Source organism: Sus scrofa, chromosome 12, assembly GCF_000003025.6.
Source record: "Sus scrofa isolate TJ Tabasco breed Duroc chromosome 12, Sscrofa11.1, whole genome shotgun sequence".
NCBI lineage: Eukaryota > Metazoa > Chordata > Mammalia > Artiodactyla > Suidae > Sus > Sus scrofa.
The window spans coordinates 93,968-113,433 of record NC_010454.4 but is presented as its reverse complement, the minus strand read 5'-3'; the positions used below and the strand labels follow the sequence as shown (position 1 = coordinate 113,433).

At 52.0% G+C, this 19,466-nt stretch overlaps 1 protein-coding gene across 5 annotated transcripts in view; it reads left to right on the top strand.

The window, feature by feature from the left end:
* The window catches only part of LOC110255247 (zinc finger protein 501-like), a 59,167-nt gene that overhangs the window by 18,829 nt on the left and 20,872 nt on the right, over positions 1 to 19,466 (top strand). The window contains exons 1-3 of one of the 5 annotated variants that reach the window (XR_001299722.2): positions 11,912 to 12,639; positions 13,696 to 13,779; positions 15,381 to 16,909. The exons of 3 other annotated variants lie outside the window; for them this stretch is intronic. The gene's annotated coding sequence lies outside the window, so the exon portion shown is untranslated. Of the gene's footprint in view, positions 1 to 11,911; positions 12,640 to 13,695; positions 13,780 to 15,380; positions 16,910 to 19,466 lie in introns of those variants that run through there. One more of the 5 variants, XR_002336880.1, reaches the window with a different exon arrangement.

The following is a 19,466-nucleotide window of genomic DNA, read 5'->3' as shown; positions in this document are numbered from 1 at the left end:
CTATGCTTGAGATGCACTGGGGATACCCACCTGACCTTGGTTTGGGGATGCACATAGAGTGCCTGCGTGTTGTGCATGGGAGGTTCAAAAACAGTGATTTTTGTAGAACAGTGGTACCAATTGCTGGGCATTTTCTCTCGAGTGGTCTCATGAAACTCCATCCTTTTCTTTCCATGGGAGCTCGTTCTCTTCTTTGTATGCACCTGGTGTGAAGACGTGACATAAAGCCAGTTCGGGCATGTGCAGGCCACTCTATCGACGGATCAAAAGAATGCTCTCATGGAGATCTCTTCTGGCCCCTCGTTAAAAGTTCTGGTTTTGTCACTGGGGTCGGTTTGGGACACCCTGTGCCTTGGCCAACATCAAGGGTGGGTTATCACACACACCCTCGAGGTGGGGCCAATGCATTTATAAAGAAAGTGGGAAAGTGAGAACAGGGAGGAAAAAAAAGAAAGAAGGAAAGAAACGAGGCCAGACTTGATTGTACACAGGAAGGAGACACAGGGATAATATTAAGTGAAAACAAAGTGTGCCATCCCTACAAACCTAGCTTCATAAATATATAAGTGCAGGGCTGTGTAGACTCAGAAGCAACCTGGCATGACATGATTGGTCGTGAGATGAGGGTTTACACAGTGAAGCGTGGCGTTGGCTGGCCTCTGGGCTCTGAAAGCCTTTAGGAGAGAAAGAGCCCACGTGGAAGGGCACTTCTCGGTATTTCTGGAGAGTGGGGGCCACCCGCATAGGGGCCCCAGACAGTGCCGCCCAGGGGACTCCTGACCCAGAGAGAGGAGGAAATCATGAGAGTGGCTGTTTGAGCCGGTGTCCACACGAGGGCGCCAGAGTCCCCTCTGGCCCCAGATCCTGCTCCACTCTCTCCTGGTTGAGAGCTGCAAGGCTCCAAAATTGCACGCTCAGGCTTGGGGCGGATGCTGTCTTTTTTCGGAAGGCACAACAAGCACCCAGAGCATTTTCAGGTGTTTCCTGGGCACCGGGGATTCTCTCCTCCAAGACGCCTCATGTCAGGCAGAGGGCACATGTGTCCCTTCTGGACGTGGAGGTGGATTGACAGCCTGGTTGTGTGGCAGGGTGTTTGGAATGCTTGAAGCATTCCCTAGGTTTCGGCATACCTTGGATTCCTCTAGAGGTAGGCGCTGAGACCCACACAGCATCGGGGTAGTAACGTGAGGCCACCATGTCCTAGCCCCTGACCACTTGGGGTTCAGGTAGGTGAGAAGGAAAGTGGTGCTGAAGAATAAATGGAGGGCTATGGTGGCATATGTTTGGGCAGCTGGGCGAATTCCTCTGCTTTTTTTGATCTAGAGAGTGAAGGATATATTCTTCTTGCCTTTCGAGAGGAGCCTCTCTTGTCAGTAGGGCGTCAGGCTGGATGAAATAAGCATGGCTGATTGGTCTCATCAAGCAAGCTCTCAGGGAGTTCCCACATGGCTAAGCTTAAGCCTCCTTCCTGGTCACTGCTGTGGTTGTGGCAAAAGCTGCGTTGGGAGATCAACTTCTGGCCAAACAACATCTCAGTGTGGCAGAGTTCACCCGCATTAATTGATAAATGAAAACAGAGATTGACAAGAATTAGTAATTGATAAAGAAATGAGTCAATGACTCTCTCTCTCTCTCTCTCTCTCTCTCTCTCTCTATATATATATATATATATATATACACGTGCATACACACACACACACACACACACACACACACACACACACACATACACACACATACTTAGTACGACAGAATAGCTGAGGAAATGGATAGATAAATCAATCCTAATGTCTCTCCTGACCCAATATCCCAGGTGGCAGTGGGTTCGATGTGCCAGCCTGGTGATGTCCAGCCTAAAAGTGGATGCTTTTGCAGGGCACATTGTATCTGCATGCCACACATGGGTGCAGGAAAATATCTCGGTAGGTAAAGAAATTAAGAAATAATGAAGTATCGATACTCATAAATTCATACACTCCAGGTAATCAGGTCTGGTCCGATGGGGCTGAGCCAGTAAATCTTGATGGAATCCAAGGAGCCTGTTTGCCTGGCTCTTTTCCTGAGGCGCAGCTGTCTCGACCGTGACAGCCTTCTCCGGTAACACACTAATTTGGGTTTTTTTTATCATGGCACATAATGGATTGCGCTGATATATGTGGTTCGATTTCACTGTAACAACAAAGCGATCCCATCTTACAGGTCGGTCCATGTTGTTTTTCTCACATTAGCCTCCATTTGGTTCCAAAATTAGTGACTAGATCTCGTTCCCTGTGCTGAAGGGCAGGACGTCTCTGCTGACCCACTCCAAGGGCAAGGGTTTGGATCTGTTAGCCTCCCGATCCCAGCCCTTCCCGCACCCTTGCCCTCCAGTCTGGCAACCAGAACCTCTGCTGCAGTCCTTGAGTTTCTTTCCTGGAGGAACGTTCCTTGGTGTCATGTGTAAAATTCCAGAGGGAAGGGGTTTCCCATGGTAAGTGTGGGTGTCTCTCTCAGACGTATTTGTTTAGTTTGAGAGTTTTTCTTTCCAAATCTGAGGCTGCCAGTGGCATTTTCTTGGCACATTTTTAAGGCTGAGGATGCGTCCGTTGTGTAAATGGACATCCTCCTCCTAATGCAATCATCTGACCATGGACATAGAGTGCGTTTCCATGCCTTGCTATGGTGAGGCATGCTGCGTGAACACACCGGGGTGTTTAACTTCTGGAAAGGTACATTTTCTGGATGTATGCCCTGGAGTGGGAGTGCTGGGTCCTGTGGCATCAAGGCCTTATTTTATTCTGAGCACCTGGACCACCAGATCAGACTCCCAGGTGCTCAAGAGCAGTGCCAGCAGAACTGGGTGCCATCAGCTGCAGACGTTTGGGATGAGAACAGGTGGGAGTGGTAGTGGCCACGTGAGGACATGGAGACCTGACACAGCACTGCAGTTTAGGTTTGGCAACTCCAGGGTCAGAGATGGGGTTGGAGGTGGGACTGGGGACACCCCAAGGACATCCCCCAGGTGGAAATTTGAGTTATGGGTTGCTTCTGGCTCTCGGGTCCCAGATATGTCCCCTGGGAGTGAGTGGGTAGTCCTTCCTCTGTGATTAGGGGGTCTGTGCATAATGTTCATGGGGCCCTAAGACCAGAAGGTTTGACAGTCTATCTGAAGGGGGGGGGTCTGAAAGCCCTTGGCGTCCCCAGCAATATAACCGTGAATGCACAGGCTTTTGGTTTGAGTCATGGACATGTCCATGTAGTGGAAGGGGTCTTTTGTTGGGTTTGGCATATGGAAAGCTGTGCTTGTGGGCCTGAATGGTGTGTGTAGAAGTGGCTTTTTTGTCTGGGCAGGACGTGCTGCTGCCCAGGATCTATGTCTCAAATTTATCCCTAGAATTCTTTTTTTTCATTTCGACCTGAGCTGTGACTTCTTCTAAGTTACCCACAAGGAAAAAACCACAGTGAGAACTAGGCCACAAGTATTAAGGCAGGCTTACAAATTTCCAACTGGTGAGCTGACTTGACGTGGGATCTGCTGGTGGTTGTAGGGTAGTGGTCTCGGTGGGCTAGGAGGAGGGAGAGTCCTGGGAGACTTTGGGAGCCACCTCTGGCCTCTGTAAGGCACATGGTTATACTTAGAGTGAGAGTAGGAGGGAGTTTGGCCATCAGGGGAACCGGACGAGTGTGGCGCATCCATGGCTTTGGTCAGGAGGCAGGAGGAAGGGCTCTGAGTTGTTATTTGAGAGATTGGCCACCAGAGGGCGACAGAGCACTGACAGGGCCCAGCAGCTGCTTGGCATTGGCATCTCCCGCTGCAGAGGTCAGGTTTGAGTTGCTGCTGTTGGATTCACCAGACAGGCCTCAGGATGAGGGCTAGGTTATGGGTCCCCTGTGAATCTCAGATTTAAATTAACTCAGCTTATAGGAAGGAGCTTGTCCTACCCTTCCCTCAGGGAGCCTAAAATCCAGATAATTGGTCAGGCTCTCAAGGGTTCTGCCTGCCTTTAGTTTCAGCAGTGTTGGACATCTGAACCTCAGTGGTGCGGGGTTGTATATTGGGCTTGCAGTGTTCCTGGATCAGGCTTGCATGGTGTTCGTCCCCTGGACAGCTGGTGAGGGGTCGTGAATGGAAAGTGCAAAAGCAGTGGTTCCTTGCTCTCCCCGCATGCTGCGTCTGTCCCAGAGACTCATCTCTCTCTCTCTCTCTCTTTTTTTTTTTTTTGTCTTTTGCCACTTCTCACAGCATATGGAGGTTCCCAGGCTAGGGGTCCAATCGGAGCTGTAGCCACAGGCCTATGCCAGAGCCACCGCAACACAGGATCTGAGCTGCATCTGCAACCTACACCACAGCTCACGGCAACACTGGATCCTTAACCCACTGAGCAAGGCCAGGAATCGAACCTGCAACCTCATGGTTCCTAGTCGGATTCGTTAACCACTGAGCCATGACGGGAACTCCAAGACTCATCTCTTGAAGGTTCTCTGAAAAGTTTCTTCTTTTCCTTCCATCTCAGCCTCTCCCCTCCTCAGGTTCACCCCTGAGGCAGAAAATCTTACCTCAAACCAAGTCCCAAAAATGAAGATGGGAGGCTGATCCACTGAGGTCTGGTCACCTGGTTTGTACTGGGTTCGTCTCAGTGACTTAGAGGAGTGAGGAATGTTTGGGAGGAGTGAGGGCCAGGGCTGATTTGGAGAGAAAAATAACCCTCCTGGAATACACTTGGTGGTTCTTAGGGTGAGAGGAGGGATTAAACTGACTATTGGGTGCACAAGCCCAGTGCCCTCCATCCAGGAACTCTGTTCAGGAGGCAGGAGGCAGGTCTCTGGCTTGTCATTAGAGAGAATGGCCACAAGAGGGTGCTGAAGCCCTGGCCGAGCCCAGCAGCATCTTGCTAGTGGCACTTCCAGGGCCAGAGATGCAGTTCGAGATGGGAATGGGTGGATCCCCTAGGAGGTGTCCATCCAAAAGCGATGACTTACGGGTCACAGCTGACTCTTCAGTCCGAATTGTCTCACCTGGTAGCAGGGAAAGGATTCTGCCTTCCAAATGTCAGGGTCACCTTCAGTGTCCTCAGCTGGCACGAAGCCCACATTATCATTATTCATTATTATGAAACTTCGGGTTCACACAGCCTTGGGGTTCTGCAGAGGTAGAAGTCTGAGCACGCAGCACCTGGCGGGGGGATGGCGCATGCAGTTTTCCAGAGTCCAGGGGCTTGGCCTCTGGGGAGCTGGTCGTCAATGGGGAGTGTGTGTAAAAGCTGACGTCTTGCGGTGGGCAGGCTGTCTTTACGCAGGAGCCCCCTCTGGAGAGTGGTCTGCAATGGTCCTTAGATTTTCTTCCATCTGTGCCTCTCCTGTCTTGTGAACACCGCTGAGGGCACATCTTACCTGGAGCCAGGTGACACAAAAAGGGGTGGGTGGGGTGGGGAATTAAGGTAAATCAGAACGCCTGACTCCAAGTGTGTTACCCTGATGGATGCAAATGAGGGCTGACACGTATGCAGCAGGAAGGCCTATGGAGGACTTAGAGAAACACTGTCCTCCATAGGGCTTTAGATTGATCTGAAAGAGAGAGAGAGATGGGAGGACAGAGTCAGGCTCCCAGGTGCTTAGGAGCAGGGCCAGCAGAACCAGCTGGTGTCAGGAGACCAGTTTGGGACGAGACTGGCTGGGAGTCGTAATGTCCACTAGAGGACGAGAAGCCCTGCATTGAAGCAGCTTGGCCTTTGCGTATCTGAGCCCCAATGTGCAGTTTGAACTGGTGGTTTTGGATCCCTCTGGTATCTGCCTTGTGAGGAGGGCTAGGTTACAGGTCACCTCTGACTCTTGGGTCTAAGTTAACTCACCTGGTAGGAAGGGCCTTGTCCTACCCTTCCCATCTCTGGGTCACTTTCAGACAATTCAGGGAGCCTACATTCCAGGTGCTTGGACATGCTGTCAAGAACTCTGACTCCCTTCAGGGAGTTCCCATCATGGCTCAGCCACTAATGAACCTGGTTAGCATCCATGAGGACACTGATTTGATCACTGGCCTCCCTCATTGGGTTAAGGATCCAGCTTTGCCATGAGCTGTGGCTCAAATCATGTGTTGCTGTGGCTGTGGTGTAGGCCGGTGGCTACAGCTCCAATTGGACACAGCATGGGAACTTCCATATGCAGCAGGTGAGCCGCCCCCCAAAAAAAGACACACAAAAAAAGAATTCTGACGGCCTTCAGATTCTGCAGAGGCCGACAACAGAGCCCAAAAAGCACTGCGTTGAATATTGGCCTTGCAGAGTTCCTGGATCCAGTTTGCACTGTTTTTTTTTGGCATTTGGGCATCTTGGCAGGTGGTCGTGAATGGGGAGTGCAAAAACAGCGGTTCCTTGGTAATCACTTTGCTTCCAACCCTTGCCTTGTCTCTTGAGGGTTCTCTGAAAAACATCTTGTTTTCTTTCCATCTGAGCCTTTCCCCTCTCTTTCACCCTTGATGAAAGTTCTTATCTCAAGCCAAGACACAGAAATGAAGAGCAGGATGCTGTTTCATTTAAGTCTGGTTACCTGTTTGGCTTAGGTTCACCTCCTTTACTGCGTCTGGTGTGGGATATAGGGAGGAGTGTGTGTCATTTTTTTTTTTACTTGGAGAGAGAAACACCCACCTCTCAAAGGGCTTTGCTTGTTCACTTCATCGTGTAAGAAGGTGCAGATCCCACATGCCCCTCCCTGGACACACCTCCAGGCTCAGATCCTGGGTTGAAGATGGGTTGATGGAACTACCTGGATTTGCCCAGAGTTGTGAAGTTGTTTACAAGAGATTCTGACTCCCCCAACCCCCACCAACTGCCTCACCTCAGGCACAGGACACACCTATTCCTTCAAGTCTGATGAGCCTCTCTAGTCTCCTTGGGTGGCCCAAGTGCCAGAGGGTTTGACACATTCCTGGGGTCAGACTGTCCTTTGTTTTCAATGCTGGGCAGGACTCTGGACCTAGAAACATCTGTCTTGAACCTTGGGCTTGCAGTTTGCTAACCTCTGAGTTGTGTGGGTTGTCATTTGGAAAAGGGGTCTGTTGGGAGTTCCCGTTGTGACACAGCAGAAATGAATCCGACTGGTATCCATGCGGATGCAGGTTCCATCCCTGGCCCCACTCAGTTGGTTAAAGGATCTGGCATTGCTCTGAGCTGTGGGGTAGGTCACAGACATGGCTCAGATCCCACATGCTGCGGCTGTGATGTAGGTCAGTAGCCATCGCTCCATTTTGACCCCTTTCCTGGGAACTTCCATATGTCCCTGCAGCTCTAAAAGGAAAAAAGAAAAAGGAAGAAAAGAAAAAGGAAAAAAGAAAGAAAAAAGGAAAAGGGGTCTATTCTTCATGAAGCGTGGAAACCTTATGATAGATTGCTCGGTGGCTTTGGGATCCCTGTGATTTTTTTCTCTCAAGCCTTCTCCCCAAGTGTCCTGCTTCCCTTTCTATCTGAACCTCTTCCTCCTCTATCTGAACCCTGTTAGTGGGACCTATCTGAAAACCTGTAATGTGCATGGGGGTGGAGGTTTACTGATTTAAGTCTGGCTCACAGGCCTAAAGGGTGCTGATTGTTTTATCTATTATTTATTTTTTGTCTTTTAGGGCCACACCCACAGCATATGGATGTTCCCAGGCTAGGGGTCCAATTGAAGCTACAGCTACAAGCCTACACCACAGCCACAGCAACAGAGGATCTGCGCTGTTTGTGACCTATGCCACAGCTCAGGGCAACACAGAATCCTTAACCCAGCGAGGCCAGGGATAGAACCCACATCCTCATGGATGCTAGTTGGTGTCCTTAGCCACTGAGCTAAGTGGAACTCATGTGCTAATTGTTTTAAATGCTCTTCACAGGATTGACAATGTGGGGCCTCTGACAGATTTCAGGTAGTGGGTGGTCTAGGGTGGGGTGTGCACTGGGAGACTTCGAAAAAGTCATGACCCTGTCTGTTGGGGCATCTCCTTGGGTTGAGAAGCAGATCTGGAAACAAATCCAGCTGGGGGGTATCCAAGGCCAGGGCAGCCCCAGGGGGGCTGAGCTAGAAGGGCAGAGAGTTGGTGTTAGAGCAGATGGCCGCCAGGTGGCACCAGAGCGCAGGCAGAGCCCACCTGCACCTCCCTGGCTGCATCTCCAGGCTCAGAGATGGGGTGAAAGTTGGTTGCCCAGAGTGTGGGGCTGATTTCAGGGCACCTCTGATGTTCTGGCCCAACTGGCGAAACTCATGAAGGAAAAATAAGTGTGCCTTCAGCATCAGATTGGTTATCCCAACCTGGTCAGATAGCCCAGGGGCCAGAGAGCTTTCCAAGGTCCCTGGGGTCAGACCAGCCTTTGTTTTTCAAGAGGCGAGACTCCGGACCCACCAATCTCTGTCCTGCATCCTGGAATGATCATTTTCAAGCCACTGGCTTCTGTAAAGTTGTCATGTGGAAACAGGGGCTGGTGGTCCTGAATGGAGCTTGTAAATGTTGTGATGATTGTAGTAGCTGGCAGTTAGAATCACTGTGCTTTTCCCTCAAGAAATTATCCCAAACTTCCTTCTTCTATTCCCCCTGAGCCTTTTTTTTTTTTCTGGCCTCTAACGTCTGTCAGGGAGCAGATTTTAAGGCAGGTTTCTTGAAGGAAAGCTGATTGACTTAAAAAAAGTGCTCAAGACCCGGTGGTTGGGGAGGCAGAGGGTTTTGAGGTACTGCAGTGGGTTCCATTGGGGTGAGCGCTCTGGGAGACTTTGAGAAACACCCCCAGTCTGCAGAGCAAGTCGTGGCACTTAAATGTGAGGAGGAAGACATCAAGCTGGCAGGTGCCTAAGGCCAGTGCCCTCCTGGGGGCTGCTGATGGAAACGGGAAGGGCGAAGAATTGTCATTAGAGGGACCTGCCACCAGATGGCGCCAGAGCAAAGGCAGAGCCCATCTGCAGCTCCCTGTCCACACCTCTAGGCTCAGAGGTGGGCTTGAATTCGGGTTGGTAAGTACCCCAGGACATGCCCGGAGAGTTGGGTTAATTCCAGGGTGGTTCTGACACTCTGTCCGAAATTGCCTCACCTCAGGAAGGGGAAATACGTGTGCCCCCATCCTCTGGTGGGTATTTCCAGTGTAGTTCAGCTGCCCTCAGGGGAGGAGAGTCTGACAGGTTCTCTGAGGTCGGGTTGCCCTTGTTTCTCAAGGGGCAGAACCCTGGACCACACGTATCTGTCCTGAGTCCTGGACTGGGAATCTTTACGCCTCCAGCTTCCGTGAAGGTGTCATGTAAAAAAACCTGGCTGGTCGTTGTGAACAGAGCATGGAAAGGGGGTGGGTTTTGCTGGGCTGCCACGCTAATCTCTGTGCTTTTTCTCTCAAAGTCCTCGCCAAACATCCTTCTTGCCCATCCGAGTCTCTTTTTTCTCTCTGACTCCAGTTACAGGGAGCAGACCTGAAGGCAGTTCTCAAGAATTAAGGCAGGATGACTCATTCTGTGAAGACTCTCAAGACCCAAGTGGGTGGGGAGGCAGAGGGTTTTAAGGGACCGGGGTGGGGTCGGCTGGCCTGAGTGCTCTGGGAGACTTTGAGAGAGAGACACTCCAGTCTGTAGGGCCCTTCGTTGCACTCAGAGTGTGAGGAGGAATGAAATGCAGCTGGCAGGGGTCCAAGGCCAGTGCAGCCCCACCCCCTGGTGGGTGGTGGGTGCTGCTGAGGGAAACAGGCAGAAGGGCTGAGAGTCGATGTTAGAGCTGAGGGCCACCAGACAGCACCAGGGCACGGGCAGGTCCCCCTGCTCTTCCTTGGCTGCACCTCCAGGCTCAGAGCTAAGGTTGGAGATGGGTTGGTAGGACCCCGAGAGGTGCCCAGCCTGTTGGGGTTGGTTACAGGGTGCACTGGCCTAAATTGCCTAACTTCAGGGAGGGGACAGGCCTGTGCCTTCAGCATCTGATGGGCATGTCAAGCCCAGTCAGGCAGCCCGATTTGACATATTCACTGGGGCCAGATTGATTTTTCTTTCTCAAAAGGCAGGACTCTGGATTTGACATGTCTGTCTGAATCTTGGGCTTGCAATTTTCGAGCCTCGAGCCTCCATGAAGTTGTTACGATTAAAAAAAAAAAAAAAAAAGCGGGAGTTCCCATCATGGTGCAGTGGAAATGAATCCAACTAGGAATCATGAGGTTGCTGGTTCTATCCTTGGCCTCGGTCTGTGGGTTAAGGATCTGGTGTTGCTGTGACCTCTGCTGTAGGTCACAGACACAGCTTGGATCCTGTGTTGCTGTGGTGTAGGCAGCAGCTGTAGCTCTGATCGGACCCCTAGCCTGGGAATCTCCATATGCCGAGGGTGTGGCCCTAAAAAAAAAAAATGGAAAAAATAATGTCGTGGATGTTTGTGAACGGAGCATGTTAAAAGGGCACACTACTTTGTGGCATCTGTGCCAATCTAGGTGCCTTGTCTCTCAAGAGTTCTACCTGCGTTTCCAACTATGCTTCCATCTGAGCTTTTTTCCTCGTATCTAAGCGGGTTTCCGGGAGCCGCCCTGAGCGCAGGGGGTTGAAATAAACAAGGCGCTGGGGAACCGAGGGGCGGAGGCAGCCGAGGTGAGCGCTCTGGGCGCCTGTGAGAAGGGAAGGCCCCGGCTGCTGGGCAGTCCTTGCGCTAAAGGGGAGGGGGGAGGACCTCCAGCTGGCGGGGGTCCGAGGCCAGCACGTCCTGCTGAGCCGCCTAGGGAACGAGAAGCGACGGCTGTGAGCTGTTGGTGGAAGGAAACGCAACCTTTGTTTTCTCAGAGGCAGGGCCCTGGACTCGCAAATATGTGTCCTGAGTCCCGGACCTACAGGTTCCGAGCCGCCGGTCTCCTGAGGTCGTCGGTGTGAAAGGGGCGGATGCTCTTGAACGGAGCTCAGAGCTGCGGCGCTGATTCTGGGGGCGGCTGGAGAAGCCCTGGGTCTCTTCCTCAAGGCGTCTCCCCAAACCTCACTTTCCATCTGAGCCTTTTTTTTTTTTTTTTCCTGGCCTCTACCTCTGTATCACAAGGAGCCGACTTGAAGGCAGGTCTTGCGAATGAAAACGGATTGATTTAAAGACTCAAGACGCAGTGGGTCGGGAGGCAGAGGGATCGGGTAGGCTGCGTGTGGGCTCTGGGAGACTGAGAAGGACCCCAGTGTCTGGGGTACTTCACTGTGCTGGGTGGCTGAGGAGCAATGAAATCAAGCGGCCAGGGCCCAAGGAGAGGGTAGCTCCAGGGGCTGCTGAGGGGATCGGGAGGAAGGGCTGAGAGACGGGGTCAGAGCAGATGGTCACCAGGCCGCACGGAGCCCTGGCGGAGACCCTCTGCCGCTGCCTGGCAGCACATTCAGGCTCAGAGCCCAAGTGGAAGAAGGAATGTGGGTGCACTCAGCACAGGCGCATCGATTTGGGGGTGGTTGGGGTGCCTCTAATTCTCTGTCCCAAATGGCCTCACCTCAGGGAGGGGTCATGGCTGTGCCTTCAGCATCTGATGGGCGTTTCCAGCCTGCCTGGGTGGCCCAGGGGCCAGAGAGTTTGACAGGTTCTCTGGGGATGGATTGCTTTTGGTTTCTCAGAGGCAGGACTCTGGTCGGAATCTTGGCCTCACAACTGCCAAGCCCCGCCCCCCACCCAGGTCACTGTCCTGCGGCAAAGGGGCTGATGGTCAGGAATGGAGCGCCTAACAGTGGTGCTGGCTCCTCTGGGCGACTGTGCAAATCGCCAGGCTTTGTGCTTCAAGACCCTCCCCCAAATTCCCTCTCTCTTTCCTTTGGGGCCTCGTTTTCCTGTCCCCAAGCCCTGTTTCAGGGAGCAGACTTAAAGGTGGTTCTCGGGAATTAAAGTAGGGTAATCGATTGAAAGGATGCTCTCATGGCACATGTGGGTGGAGAAAACAGAGGGTTGAAGGCATTACGTTGTGGTGGGGGGTGCGTGCTGGGAGTCTTTGAGAGAATTCACCCCTCTCTCTGGGCACTTCACTTGGCTTAGAAGGTGAGGAGGAATTCTATCAAGCTGGCAGCTGCCCAAGGCCAGGAGAGCCCTGGGGGGCTGCTGAGGGAAACCGGAGGAAAGGCTGAGAGTCAGTGTTAGAGGAGACGGCCTCCGGAAGGGGCCAGAGCACAGACAAAGCCCATCTGAAGCCCCCTGGCTGCACCTCTAGGCTACGAGGTGGTGCCAAGAGGGGTTAGTGGGAGCCCCAGGATGTGTTAAGATGGCTCACAGGGCACCACTGACTCTCTGGCACCAATCGACTGACCTCAGGGAGCAGAAAGACATTGCTTTCTGCATCTGATGGGTAGTTCCATCCGGCTCTGGCTGCCCAGGGGCCAGAGAGGTGGACATGTTCTCTGGGGTTGGTTTGCTCTTAGTTTCTCAGGGGGCAGGGACACTGGACCCACAATATCTGCTTGAATCTTGGCCTCGCAATTACCAATCCTGCAGCTTCTGTAAAGTCATCACATGTCCAACGGGGCTGGTGGTCATGAATGGAGCTTGTGAAAGTGGTGCTATTTTGAGGGGGCAGACAGGAACCCCTGTGCTTTATCTTTCAGGAGTTCTCCCCGGATTCTTTCTTCCCCTTCCATCTGAACCTCTATGTCCTGTCTGCAATCGCTGTTTCAAGGAGCAGAACTAAGGGAAGGGCCTGAGAGGGAAGGCAGCTGGGACTGATTTAAAGAAGGCTCTCGGTACCCAATGGTGGGGATGCAGAGGTTTTTATGTATTGGGGTGGGGTAAGTTGGGGTGAGCACTCGGGGAGACTGTGAGAGAAATACTCCAGCGTCTAGGGCATTCATTCAGCTCAGCAGCTGAGGAGAAATGAAATCGAGCAGCTCAGGCCCAAGGCCCGGGTAGCTTCTAGGGCGGCTGAGAAACAGGAGGAAGGGCTGAGAGACGGTGTTAGATGGAGGTCACCAGGCTGAACCCCAGCCCAGGCAGAGCCCCTGGCAGATGCCTGGCTGAGACTCTGGGCTCAGAGGTGCAGTTGAGGGAGGATGTGGGACCCTCAGCACATGCTCAGAGGCTTGGGCTGGAAACAGGGAGCCTCTACGGCTCTGGCCAAACGGACTCACCTCAGGGCAGGGACACAGCTGTGCCCTCAGCATCTGGCGGGCATGTCAGCCAGATCGGTGCCCCAGGGCCAGAGTGTGACAGGCTCCCTGGGTCAGCTGGCCCTGTTTCTCCAGAGGCAGACCCTTGGGTCCAGAAACACCAGGGCTAAAGATGGGGCTTTGACGTTTGAAGCACTGGTCTTGGGCACAAACCGGCGTGAGTGTCCTCTGCTCCTTCCTCTCAGCGAACTGAACACCCAAGAAGAGAGGGCGTGATGTCAGCCCGGTTTCAGAAACCTGAACATTCGAGATTCAAGCCAGGAATTTGCTTGTCCCTCAGAGAGCCTGTCAAATTTTCTGGTCATTTATCAGAGAAACACACTGAATTTGAGCCAAAGATGTGTGAGCAGAATTATGCCAGTATCCTGAGGTGAAAGAAACTGGCCAGATGATAAGAGGCGCCCTGTAACCCCATCTCAGCCCCGAGCACTTCCGTGGGGTCTCGTCATACAATCGGCAACCACGTATTTCAGCCTGAAGGAGAGGAGGGTCTCCGGGGTTCTCCAGAGCCCTTGACCAGAATGCGCTGCTCTAACAGCAACTCGGAGCCCTGACAGCCTCCAACGGCAGAAGTCCGCTCTGCAGGGCCCGGGGGCACTGCCAGTGTGATTTCCTTCCTCCTCTCCCTTTCAGCGCCCAGAAACACGCTACGGGCTGGGGTGTGACAATCTCAGAGCCGGAACTCACCCCACACCCTGAAATCAACAACCCCACTTGGTAAGTCCTGTGAGCAGCCCCTGATCAGTCAGCACCCTTCAACCCTGGGACCCAGCATGAACCCAAGGACCATGCAGCCTTTGTAAAAGTTACCTGGTTTTAGGTAACCTCCCTGCAGCAGGTGTCTGGTGGAGGAGGGAGAGGATCAGGTGGGAGGGAAGGAAAAGCTTGAGGAGATCTCCGGAGAGAAAGAGCACGGGTATGAGCACAGTCTGCGCCCGAAACCACTGTGCTGACACAGTGCCTTCACAACCAGAAGGCCACCTTTCCAGAAGTACAATTCCACAGGGACCAGCCTGATTCCAGCAAATTGTAGGGCCAAAATCCAAGCCCGGTATTTCTGGGTCCAGAGTTGTGCCTCCAAACCACCAACAGGACTCAGACCTGAGTTAGCCTGTCAAACTCTCTAGCCATTGGGCCACCAGACCAAGGACCCATCTCCAATCTTGCCTGGGGCCTGAAGGTGAAGTCCAGGTGATGCAGGCGGAGGGGGGCGGGGTGGGGGGGTGGGGGGGCACTCTGGTGCTATGGCGCCATCTGGTGGCCATCTGTTCTAACATTCTCAGGCCTCCCTCTGCCTCCCACAGCAGAAGCCTGGTCTGCACTGGCCTGGGCCCCTTGCCAGCCTGATTTCCTAAGTCCTCTCCCTCACAGCACACTGAAAGGCACAATGGGGGGACTATCTCAGAGTCAGCCAGGGCCCTCACCCCAACTGAGACCACCCCACTCCCTGAAATCAGACACCTTGGTAAGTTAGTGGAACCAGGTGGCCCTCCATCAGCACCCCGCAACCCTGCACCTGGCTTGAGATCCAGGACCTCCCAGGCATCATTCACACTCCCTGGATTGAGGTAGGTTCCTTGACAGAGTCCCCTGCAGAGGAGGAAGAGGCTCAGGTGGAACAGGAGGAAGGAGGAGGTGGAGATCTCGAGAGAGAAAGGCACAGGGAGAGGCTGAGACCTGCCCCCACAGCACCACCACATTAATGCACTGCATTCATGACCAAAAGCCCAGCTTTCCAGAAGCCAAATTTCACCCCAGGCTGATTTACAACTCTGCATGCCCAAGAGTTAAGGCAGGGGTTTCTGGGTCCAGTGATGTTCTTCAAACCAGCAAAGGGCACTCAGGCCCGAGGCCACCGGTCAAACTCTCCAGCCATTGGGCCACCTGATCAGGCACAGATTGAACCTGAAATGTGGGGGCAGAACCTTAATCCTCCTCTGAGTCGAGGCACATTGGGCCACAGCACAGGAGGCACCAAGAACCCAAGTACCTCCTTGGGCCTCCCCCAAGCCCTTTGCTCTCTGAATCTGAGCCTGGTGATGCGGCCATGAGGATGAGAGTAGGTGGGGGGTCAGGGGAAGCTCTGCTGTTGCTCCGCTCAGGCTGGTGGACAGAGGCCCTCACAGCAAGTCTCAGCCTTTCCTCTGCCTCCCACAGAGGAACCCTGCTCTGCTTGGGCCTGGGGCACCTGTCATGTGATTTTCTTACCCATCTCCCTATCAGCACACTGAAATGCACAATGGGGGGTGAGGGGAGTGACTGTCTCAGTCGGCCAGGCCACTCACCCCACCCAACTTTATCCCACTCCCCAAAATCAGCCACCCTCCTTTTAAGTCAGGACAGCAGGCTTTGAATCAGCAGCCTTCCTCCCCAGGACTCTGCACTGGCCTGGGCCACTTGCCAGCCTGATGTCCTTGCTCCTCCCCCTCCCAGGTGCACTGAGATACACTATGGGCAGGGGTATGACTCTCACAGTCGGCCAGGACCCTCACCCCACACGACACCACCCCACACCCTGAAAACAAAGACCCTGCTTTCAATCAGCACCCTCCAGCCTTTTGACCCAGCTTGAAAGCAAGCACCACCCAACATTTGTTCATGGTACCTGTTTGTAAGTGTCTTCCTTTAACAGGTGTCTGGCAGAGGAAGAAGAGGCTCAGGTGGGAGGGAAGAAAAAGCTTGAAGAAATACAACAGTTATGAGCTCAGCAGGTCCCCCCAAGACCCCTGGTTTGACACAGTGCATTCACTACCCGAAGGCCAGCTTTCTAGAGCTCAACTCCATGTGGAACAGACCGGTTGTGGCAAACTGCATGGCCAAAAAATAATCCATGTATTTCTGGGTCCAGAGTTGAGCCTCCAAACAAAGGGGACAGTCTGTCAACTCTCTAGCCACTGGGCCAACTGGCCTTTCAGGAATTGAACCATAGATGTGATGTAAGAATTATTTCCCCTCCCTCAGAGGAGGAAAATTTGGCCAGAGAGTCCGAGGTACCACATACCAAAACAGAAGGCTCTGGGAACCTCCTTGGGATGCTAAAGACCCATCTCCAACCTTGCCTCTCAGCCTGAAGATGAAGTCTGGGAGCTGCAGGGAGGGGCGCCAACGGTGCTCTGCCGCCATCCGGTGGCCATCTGCTCTAACAGCAACTCCCAGCCCTTCCTGTCTCCCACAGCAGAACCCTGGTCTGCAGTGGCCTGGGGACCTTAGCAGTACTGGGGTGTATTGCGTGCAGAGCAGTACCCACAGCAAGCACACAAGTTTTTCAGTTGTTTCCTGGGCACCAGGGACTCTCTGCTCCCAGATTCCTCATGTCAGGCAGAGGACACGTGTCCTTTCAGGATTTTGAGATGGATTCACAACCTGGTTGGGTGGCAGTGTGTTTAGAATGCTTGAAGGATCCACTGGGTTTCAGAATGCCTTGTGTTCCTCCAGAGGCAGGGGCTGAGACCCACGGAGCATTTGTGTGTATTGTGAACTGGCCAGTGTCAAGCCCTGACCATCAGTGTTTTAGGCAGGTGGAGAAAGAGGCTGGTGCTAATGAATGTATGGGGGACTTTAGTGGCATTATTTTGGGCGGCTGTGCTAATACCTGCGCATTTTTGGCTCAAGAGTCCTAGTGAAATTTCCTTCTTGCCTTTCTAGATGAGCCTGACTTTTCAGTGTGGCAGCAGGGTATGGAGGCCTGCCCCAAACCAGGTCTGATGAATTAAGCAGGGTTGATTGATATCATCAAGAATGATGTCGAGGAGTTCCCGTCGTGGCGCAGTGGTTAACGAATCCGACTAGGAACCATGAGGTTGCGGGTTCGACCCCTGCCCTTGCTCACTGGGTTAAGGATCCGGCGTTGCCGTGAGCTGTGGTGCAGGTCGCAGACGCGGCTCGGATCCCGCGTTGCTGTGGCTCTGGCGTAGGCTGGTGGCTGCAGCTCCGATTCGACCCCTAGCCTGGGAACCTCCATATGCCGCAGAAGTGGCCCAAGAAATGGCAAAAAGACAAACAAACAGAAAGAAAGAAAGAAAGAGAAGAATGATCTCGTGGTGTTCCCACATGGCTACCTGGCCTAAGAGTCTTTTCTTGCCACTGCTATGGCTGTGGTAAGTGGCGCTTTGCGAGGTCAAACTCTGGCAAGACAACATCCCAGTGTCGCAGATGGCACCAAAATGTATTGATAAGTGAAAATAGATATAGAAAGGAATCATCTCAATTGATACAGACGTCAGCAAATACATGTATATATCCCTACACTGTAGATAAGGGAATTGATAGATAAGGCAGTTCTAGAGCCTCTCTTGACCCTATACCTCAGGTACCAGTGTTTTTTAAGTACAAGCCTGAGAATACACAGTATAGGCCTGTATTCATTTCCCGTGCGGAGAGTATCTGCATGCCACCCATCACTGCAGGAGCATAAATATGTAAGGAAAAATAAGAAGTAAATATTATTATAGAAATAAATTCATACGTGCTGTATAATTAAGTCTGGTTGGTTGTCACATTTCTAGGAAATCCTGACAGGATGAATGGAGCCAGTTTTTCTGTCCCTTTTCTCGAGAGCCAGGGGTCTCAACCCAGACACCTCTGCTCATGGCTGAGCCAATTAGTTTGTGGGTTTTTTAATCATGTATTATTTCCATTATTAATGTTTTGCTCAGTTTCAGTTTAACAACATAGTGATCTTACTGTCAATGCACATGCATATTCCTTTTCTCACATTATCCTCCGTTTTGTTCCAAAACCAGTGTCTAGACGAAGACCCTGAGCTATGCAGCACCGTCTCTGTGCTTACCTGCTCCAAGGGCAAGAGTTGGACCTACTACCCCAAATCCCAGTTCTTCCTACAGCTTCCCCACCAGTCTGGCAACCAAATCCATGAGTTTCTTTTGTGTGAAAGGTTCATTGATGTCATTTGTTAGATTCCAGATAAGTGGATATTCCTGAGATGATTGTCTTTCTCTTTCGACATATTTGGCATAGTACGAGAGTTTCTCTTTCCATCTACGTGGCTGCGAACGGCATTTTTGCTCTTTTTTTATAGCTGATTATGATTACATTGTGTATGTGTACATCCTGCTCCTAATCCAATCATCTGTCCGTGGATGGAGTGTTTCCATGTCTTGCTGCAGTAAATAGTGCTGCATGGACACAGCAGGGAATTTAACTTTTTAAAAAACACTTTCTGGACATATGCCCAAGAATGGGATTGCTGGTTCATACGATCGTTCTCTATTTATCTTTCAGATTACCTTGATCCTGTGGTGCATACTGGTTGTACCATATTTCCTACATACCCGCACTGGAGGAGAGCACCTCTGTCTCCAAACTCTCTCCAGTGCTTGTTATTTGAAAAGGTACTGATGGCACTGCGAGAGGGGTGAGGGGGTATCTTGGTGCCACTTTGACTAGGATTTCTCCCCTAAAGCGTGGCGGTAATCATTTTTTTCTGGGGCTTGTTGGCCTTGGTATACCTGTTCGAGGGAAATGTCTATTCAGGTGTTTTGCCAATTTTTCCATTTTGTTGTTGGTCTTGTTTTGCTGTTGGGTGGTACCTGCTGTAAGCTGGTCATTTTGAATCCCCAGCCTGACCTGGGATTTGGGATCTGGATCAAGTGCATGGAAGATGGTAAAAAAGGTGATATTTTGCTGAGAGCTGTGATATTCCCTGTGGTTTTTCTCACAGGAGGTTTCCTGTCACCCTGTCCTTTACTTTCCATATGAGACTCTTCTGTACTCTTTATACACCTGGAATGAAGAACTGAGCTAAAGCCAAGCCTGGTGAGTTAGGGCCGGGAGAATGAGGGATGTAAAGAAAGATCTCACTGAGGTCCATCCCAGCACTTTGGGTAAAAGAGCATTCTTTGTCTCTGCGGTGGATTTGGCAAATTATGCGGCTGGAAAAACTTCGAAGGAAAGACCACTCACACATTCTTCATGTGGGGTCAATAAAGTTAGAAGTGGTGAGGAACAGAGAGGGAAAATCAAAGGAAAAAGGAGGAAGACATCACAAATGTAGGAATCAGAGATGGGAAACTATGAAAAAATTGTTACATGCCTATACATCCATCTTCATAAATACATAAGGGCAGGGACCTAGAAAAAAGGAAGAAGGCTGTCATGACAGGCTGGGTCAGGAGCTGAGTGTCCGAATGCAGTGGCATTTTGTAAGTCGGCCTCAGGGCCCTGAGGCCTTTGAGAGAGAAAGAGCCCACTTGGAAGGTCACTTCTTGGTATTTCAAGAAAGCGGGGAAGGAAATCCAGTGAAAATATTGCCCATGGCCTATGCAGCCCTGGTGGCTGCGGAGCTAGAGAGAGGAAGACCTGAGAGTCGCTGTTACAGCGGATGTCCACAAGAGGGCCCCATAGTACATATCTCACCCATGTGCAGCTCCAAGGCTGCGGGTGCA